This window comes from Xenopus laevis, chromosome 1L, assembly GCF_017654675.1.
Source record: "Xenopus laevis strain J_2021 chromosome 1L, Xenopus_laevis_v10.1, whole genome shotgun sequence".
Lineage (NCBI taxonomy): Eukaryota > Metazoa > Chordata > Amphibia > Anura > Pipidae > Xenopus > Xenopus laevis.
Window position 1 is genome coordinate 110,688,621 of NC_054371.1, and position 8,222 is coordinate 110,696,842.

At 40.2% G+C, this 8,222-nt stretch overlaps 1 long non-coding RNA gene and 1 pseudogene across 1 annotated transcript; both read right to left on the reverse strand.

Moving 5' to 3' along the window:
- Positions 1 to 307: 307 nt before the first annotated feature.
- LOC121400673 lies at positions 308 to 2,261 on the reverse strand (annotated as a pseudogene).
- A 691-nt stretch (positions 2,262 to 2,952) lies between these two features.
- On the reverse strand, positions 2,953 to 4,744 carry LOC121401248. The gene is made up of 2 exons (XR_005966169.1): positions 4,666 to 4,744; positions 2,953 to 3,024 (listed from the first exon to the last, which is right to left on the reverse strand). It is a non-coding gene; the product is annotated as an uncharacterized LOC121401248 (long non-coding RNA).
- Between the last annotated feature and the right edge of the window lie 3,478 nt (positions 4,745 to 8,222).

Consider the following 8,222-nt stretch of genomic DNA (forward strand, 5'->3'; position numbering starts at 1 on the left):
GGGATCATTACCTCCACTCGGGTGCAGGCAGGCGCTGCGGAGCTCAGTGCAAAATCTTCCATTTATGCAGTGCAGCAGAAGAGGAGCAGCAAGCAGGGCCAGATTTACCCTTCTTGCCCCCCTAGGCCCAGCTACTGTGCCCCCCCCCCCGCATTTTCTGGAAGCGAATCTTTATCCAATCATTTATGCAAAATAAAATAACACAGACAATAAAATGGAAATAATTATGTATTAAACAGTATTACAGTAAAAAAAATAACATAAATTATCTTGGAGTGTAGTCTGAGAAAATCTGAAAACTTTAGGATTAACAAAGCCTTTTAGAACGAACTTTCATTTTTGCAAACTTATCAATGATGTTGTCATAAGAAAACTTTCTGACAATCTCAGCTTCAATTGCAAGTAAGCAAAGCTGTTTAGCCTTTGTTCACTAAGAGAAGATCTCAGGTAGTTTTTCACTCTTTTAAGCAAGAAAAGGATCTTTCAGCACTGCAGTTTGTTGCAAGTGTGCAAAGAAAAATGCGTAATGCTACATACACATTTTGGTAAATCACATCCAGTGAGTCTTCAACAATGGTTTTCAGCAGCTGAGATACAGTGATGTCCAGGGCACCAATACATTTTAAACGAGAGCAGAAATGCAGGCATTCATTAGGCAGTTTGTCATCCAAGTCATTTGGGTACTGACTGCACAGATGATTTGCTTGGGCAAGCAAATCCTCATTGCTAAGCATGCTCATATTTTCAAATAAGCCAAAATTACTGTTCAGTGATTTATAAGCATCTGCTCTCCTTCTAAGCTCATGGGACAGTTTATCCAGTATAGGGAGGAAAGTATTAACCCTGAATTTATCTCTTGGGCATAGTTGTATGTGTCCTTGGGGGCTGACATCAAATGGCAATTTTATCTTTCTTGGTCTTGCAGTAGATGAATCATAATCTTCTAACCCAGATAATTCCTTAGCATCTCTCTCAAACCTTTCAAATTCATCCCAGGTATCTTGCACAAGTGTGGTGAGACCATCATAAAGCTTTACAACTGTACCAATGTCAATATTCACACACTGTAAGCGTTTGCTTGTAGCATTAAACCGCTCTAAAATGAAGCTCCAAAATACTGTCATGATGGCAGTCTCTAACTTTTGCAAGTTTTTGCTTAGTCCTGCAGCCTGATTTTGAGTTGTTGGTGTTTGAGAAACATCATCGTCTATTGCATCCAGTGCTTCTATGATCTCCTTCCATGATCTTCTCAGACTGAGGCATGCATCACTCCTTGCTGACCACCGCGTAGTAGATAAATTCTTAACTACTGTAGCCTTGCGTTGTAAATGAGAGATCAACATTTCCCACCTTGCAGTGGATGCAGAGAATAAGTTGTATAGTTGTTGCAGAATGTAAAAGAAAGAAACTGCTTCCCTGCAACTTTCTGCAGCACTAGTTCCAACAAGGTTTAGCGAGTGTGCAGAGCATGGGATGTATACAGCTAGAGGATTCACCTGTTTAATTCGAGCCTGAAGACCAGAATAGGTACCTGACATGTTGCTAGCATTGTCATATGACTGTCCTCTGCAATCCATTATATCAATATGGTATTCTTTCAGAATGTCCATGACTGCACTGAACAAATTTTCAGCTTTATGACCCACATTTGGAATGAATTTAATGAACCTTTCTTTGGGGATGCCATCATTGTTAACATAGCGAATAACGAAGGCAAGCTGGTCTGTGTGTGATACATCTGGAGTTGAATCAACACTTATTGAGTAATATTTTGCTTGCTTTGCTTCATTTATGATAACTTCTAGCACACTGGAGGCTATAACATCAATGAATTCATAACATACAGTTTTGGACAAGTATGATGTACTGCCAGAACCAGTGTTTCCATACTTTTTGATGTGCTCAGCCAGAAAGGGGTCATGTTCAGCTATTGCTTCTAGAAGCATCAAGTAATTGCCATTTGTAAGTGACCCAAACTTTTCATCTGTACCTCTGAATGGCAAACCTCGCGATGACAATGTTTTCACAGCCGTAACAACTCTTTTTAAGACATTCCTCCAGTATTCTATTTCTTGATTTTGCTTCTCAAGAAAAAGCTGGTCAACTCTGCCACTAATTTTTGCCCTGTTTTGCATCTGCAAATAACAGTCTTTGTGAAACTTTGACTCTTCATGTTCATTTAGTCGAATGGATGCATTTTTCCAATCATTGAATCCTTCATGTGCTAACATGCCGATTCCACTATATGGATAGCAAGCTGCACAAAAAATCTTCTTACTCAATAGAATATACTAGCCATGGTCGAGGTATAGATTCTCAGTATGGCCGTTCACTTTTAAACACTGTATCAGACATACACCTGCTTTTGTCAGGATAGTGCCTGACGGATGATGAGAAGTCGGCCTCCTTGTTTTGATTGACACCATGAAAAGCTACGAAATCTTTCAGCTTTTCATTCTGTTTATCCCAGTCAACAGGATCAGAAGAAAAGTTTAGGTTATCCTCAAAACTCTTATTTTCAAGAATCATTGAACTTGGTGAAGAGATTTCCTCACATGGTTCTTCTTGAGTTCCTTCAGCAGTTGTCATTAAGGTTGAATTATCTGCCTGTTCTGCAGAAACATCTTCCTTGTGTGAGGTTTCCTCTGTAATATCTGTTGTTCTTACATAAGATGAAGAACAAGATGACTCAGAAGATTCAACCTCTTCAGGTATAACATCAAGATCTACTCTACTAGCTTTCTTTTTCTCATTTTTCGTGTATGCTCCAGTTCATTACTTTGCTTTCTAGCTTTTTCTTTGGCAAGCTTGCGATATGCAAACCCACTAAGTTTTTTTCTTTTGTCAGCCATGTCACAGGAAAGCTAAAAGAAAATACTCAATCGGTGAATGCAACGGCCGCCTCAGAAAAGTTTCTTACATCACACAAAATTCCCCGTTGTTTTGTTTTTCATAGTAACAGTAGATAAGGGTGAAAAAGACACCCATAAAGTTATAGCTATAATTTCTATTATTGGCAATGACCTAAAGCAGGGCTGTCCAACTGGTGGCCCACGGGCCGCATGCGGCGCGCTACACGCCCTTCTTTGGGCCCCCAGATGCTGTGACTGTTTACCATATGTAAAATTTAAAAGGTATCACTGTAGAGATAAACTGCACCCTGCATTGTTTAAACCTCAAATTCAGACTCGAATCCCCTGTATTGTTCATACCTGTGATCCCCCTGCATTGTTCACACTTGTGACACCTCTATTGTTTATATCCTAAAGGCCTGTAGTGTTCACACCTGAGACCCAAACTGAAACTGCCCACATTGTTCACCTGTTCACAGTTTATTCAAAATGCTAATGGGGCACCAGCACTGTGTCACTGTATGTAGTACATATTAGACTGAGAGCTTTACTTGTCTCCTGCTCTGTTCTGCCTTCCCTCCCTGCAGGGCTGGAACTAGGGGCAGGCAGAGTAGGCCCCCACCTAGGGCGCAATCATGGGGGCAGGGAACACTTTTAAGGGGAATTTCCTATCTTTCTTTTTTAAATCCTGATTCGCTTGGCCTTTAGTAGTTTTTCAACTTTATAAACCCCCTGTTCCAGGCAGAATCACTCCCGGTACACACAGGTACATATTTGTGGGCAATATCTTGGCTGCTACTTGCACAGGTAAACAGATGATATGATGGATATTTGGCTGCTGCTGGTACAAGTACATATATGGAGGCAATAGTGTGTATTTTTTGGCTGATGCTGGCACAGATACAGATTGGGGGCAATATAAGGGATTGGCTGCTGCTGGCTCAGGTACATGGGGCAATATGGTGGCTGCTGGCACAGGTACACAGATGTTTGAGGGCAATATGATTGATTTTTGGCTACTGCTGGAACAGATACAAATTGGGGCAATATGATGGATTATTTTGGTTGCCACTGGTATAGGTACAGATTGGGGGTAAAAATATGATGGATGTTTTGTCTTATGCTGGCACAGGTACAGATTGGGGCCTGGGGGCAATCTGAGGGATTGACTGCCATTGGCATAGGTACAAATGGAGGCAATATGATAGGTGCTGGCACAGGTACAGGGGGCTATATGACTGGTAAGGTGGAAAATGGTAATGCAGGACTGGGTGGGGTGGGCACTGATTGAAGCCTTTGCCTAGGGTGCAAAAATACCTTGGCCCGGCACTGCCTCCCTGTATGTGCCATTCTCTGCTTGCCCAGTGCTGCTTGTGTGTGCCATTCTCTGCTTGCCCTATGCTACCTGTGGAATGTAAGACTGTTAGGGTTTGTTCTTGGGGTTTGTTAGCATTTGGAAATTGTTGTTAAGGGCCCTAAGGTGTTTAATCATGTGTTGGGGGGGTTGTTGTATTATCCACAGGGGAGGATGAGGCATATGGATTAAAGGGTATGTTTTAACATGACTTCAATTTTTCACATATGAGTGATGAGGGATTTCCCTGCAGTAAGCACCAACCATTTGGTTTTTTGGTGTGCTACCACCGTTAATGTGGATATGATCTTAAAAATTCTTGTTGTAATATGGGTGTGGTTTACAGTGGGTGTGGTTTAAAAGGGGGAGTGGCCAACACTGACTTCCATTATCGGCCCTCCTCCACATAGGCCAGTAAAATTTTGGCCCTCGATACCACAGAACTTGGACAGCACTGACCTAGAGAAACCATGCAACATACCCTCCCACACTGCCACGCTTCAAATCACATAAACTCGATTCAAACCACACAAACTTGATTCAAACTAATGTTAGTGATGTCCTTTATTCTGAATAGAAGAAAAGAGGTTCCTACTAAATATTAGGAAGGGGTTTGTTACAGTGAGAGCTGTGAAGATGCGGAATTGTCTCCCTGAATCAGTTGTACAGGCTGATACATTAGATAGGTATAAGAAGGGGTTGGATGGTGTTTAGCAAGTGAGGGAATACAGAACGGTTTATGGAAGATAGCTCATAGTACAGTTGATCCAGGGACTGGTCCCATTGCATCTTGGAGTCAAGAAGGATTTTCCCCCCCTTTCAGAGGCTTAAAGGGGTAGTAAACCCTGCTGCACTGCACTGATCAACCAAACTTTGTTGCTGGACTACAAATCCCAGAATAATGTAACATATAGTGAAGGTTGAGGCATGCTGGGAGCTGTAGTCCACCAACATCAGGGTTGTATTCTTAAAGCAATATTGCACAATAAAACTATTACAAAACTTTTTCCCAAATCTCAATAGCCAGCGGCTGCAGTAAAATGCAAAAAAATCTTCCAATGAGAATCCACCTGATCTGTATCAATCTAGCTCCCTCTTCTTTGTTCCTATAATTGGAGTTGGAAGCTTTAAGCCCAGTTTCCCATCACTGAACAAGTATGTCCTTTATCCCCATGTCTGATTCCAGTGTCATATAATGAAGAAATAAACTGACTTAATTATCTCTATATGTAAGATAACAGAAAGATGCCTGACATGGTGCTGGAATCAGAATTCTTATTGGTCAGTTTTTTTGCATTTATAATGAAGTTTTTCATCAATAGAATTCATATATATATATATATATATATATATATATATATATATATATATATATATATATATATATATATAGTGAATAAAGTACCCCCTCTTGTTTAATATAAGGATATTATAAGTTCCAGAGGAGTTTCATGACCATATAAAAACACGAGGCCGAAGTCCGAGTGTTTTTATACAGGTCATGGAACTCCGAGGTAACTTCCAATATCCTCATATTTTGCAACTGGGGGTACTTTATTTATTATAATACACAAGTTTTAGTGAGTCATGTGACAGAAATGACATCAGAACTCACCGTTTATAACTGATGACATCAGAACTCACCGTTTATAAGGATATCATTAACAAGATAGTCATGGCTTTTGTGTATTATATATATATATATATATATATATATATATATATATATATATATATATATATATATATATATATATATATATAACAAACAAGGGAAAGTTGTGCTCACCACTATTTTTTAAAACCATTAGGCGGGGGTGCAGTGAGGGTGTGACCACAAAACTACCCTTCCCAGCTATAGTCAGGTGATCCCACTGGTGTCTAATAAAAGGGCAGCCAAGTTTGGGAGTTTTACTTTGAAAGCAGCAAGTAAGTTGCAGGTAAAACTTAGTCCCTTTGTAAAACGTATAATTAAGCAATTGAATTCTTAATGAATCAGATGAAAATGAAGCGTAGGACTGGCCAGATATGGGATGACTTTGACGTAGTTGGCCAGCTTAAATATATTGCAATATATGGACAAACAATCCCTGTGTTGTTTAAAGGGTAAGGCATTTTTTAGTAGCAGTATGCACAAAATGTCTCTGTCTTAAATATATTGATAATGGGTTGAGTGCAGAGGACTCTTGTAGTTGACTATATATATATAGGAACTGAAGAAAGTTCCTGTGTGGAACTGAAACGTCGGATTGAATAAACCTGCTCACTTTCTTGACATTATATCCTTGTCTTCAAATCCTTGGAGTGCTGTCCCACCCTGCACCTGTATCCATTTATCTTTTGGATTAGCACCCAGGTCTTTTGCCACTTATGGTGTGCGGAACATCTCTATATATATATATATATATATATATATATATATACTTGATAGAAGTAGCCGCACTCACAGGTCTTATATAAAGGCTGGAACACCAGCCTTTCTTTCTTTGAGAAAGGCTGGTGTTCCAGCCGAAACGTCAGTGTTCTCTTTTTAATAAATATCTTCATTTATATAAGAACTGTGAGTGCGGCTAATTCTGTCAAGTTTGAACCAGACTTGGAGCCTATATTGGGCTGATACAATGCTTTGGCCTGGGCCAACAAATAGGTTTACATTGGAGGCCTAAACGGACCAATTGGGGTAGGACCACATTAACAGCACAATGAAATCCTTACTCAATAAATATCTGGCCAATTTTAGTGTAATAAACTTTAGACTGCAGGGTTATCAAATAAAAGAACACCAAATTATTTTTCTGTCTTTATTCTCCTTTTAACTTACTTGATGGGCCAACTTCTGAAAAGACTAGCACCATGTTCTAGTAAGCTCAGCTCAGGCTTAGTGAGGCTGGCTGGCCGCTGGCGCCAAGTGACGCATACGCAGTCACGTGACGTGATGACATCACCACGCACAGCGTGCGCTGCGTGCCGTGTGCACACTGACTGCCCGGAAGCGATCATCTGCACCGCGGCCAGAGTAGAGAGCTCGGCTGAGTGCTGACAGGCGCGCTGGCGCCGGAACCAGGAGAAGCAGCAGCGGCCGGTGTACGCAAGCTGATGAAGAGATGTCATGTTAAGGCCCTGCTTGCCGTCCCTAACATCTTGCCGCCGTAGGCCCGGGCCTAGGGGGCCTTTACCTAAATCTGGGCCTGGCAGCAAGACAGTTTCTTCAAAAGCAGAGATCTGTGCAGTGTGGCCCTAGCCTAAAGAAGAATATTAATGAGTTGGAAAGACTTTAGAGATGTGCAACTAAACTAGTAAAATGAATAGACCAATGAAACTAAAAAGAAAGGCAATCAATGTTGAGGTTGTTTAAAAGAGGACAAATAAAAGGGGGAAATATTGGGGGTGTAAGGACAGATTATCAAAATCTTTGTTGGATTTTTTGGGGGCTTGCTTAATCATCTCCCCACCTATATGCATATTCAGTGCAGATGTGAACAGATCCGGAGAAAGGAAATAAAAAATGGACAGACAGAAATGTTTTTCAGGACCTCCTTGCTCCTCATGCATCTTTTACGGCACTCCAAAGCTTTTATATAGAAAAGTACTATGTTTTAAAGATAAAACATTACAACTGTTTTTAGTTATGACTGTCAATACAGGTATGGGATCTATTATCCGGAAATCTGTTATCCAGAAAGCTCTGAAATATAGACGGCCATCTTCCATGGACTCCATTTTTTCCAATTAATCCACATTTTTAAAAATTATTAGTGATGGGAAATGTTTTTGCCAGCCAGGGATTCACGACGAAATTCTGCATTTTGCCATCTGCAAATATTTTAGCGTAATTTCACTGTGACAAAAAAAATGCCCATTAATGCATTTGGACAAAAAAGTCACCTTAAGAAAAAAACAACCATTGACTTTAATATGCGTTGACTTCAATTCATTTTCGTAGTTTTGTACATTTTTCGGCAAAACAGTACAATTACGCTCATTTCTAAAAATTATCTCCTTTTTCTCTGTAATAA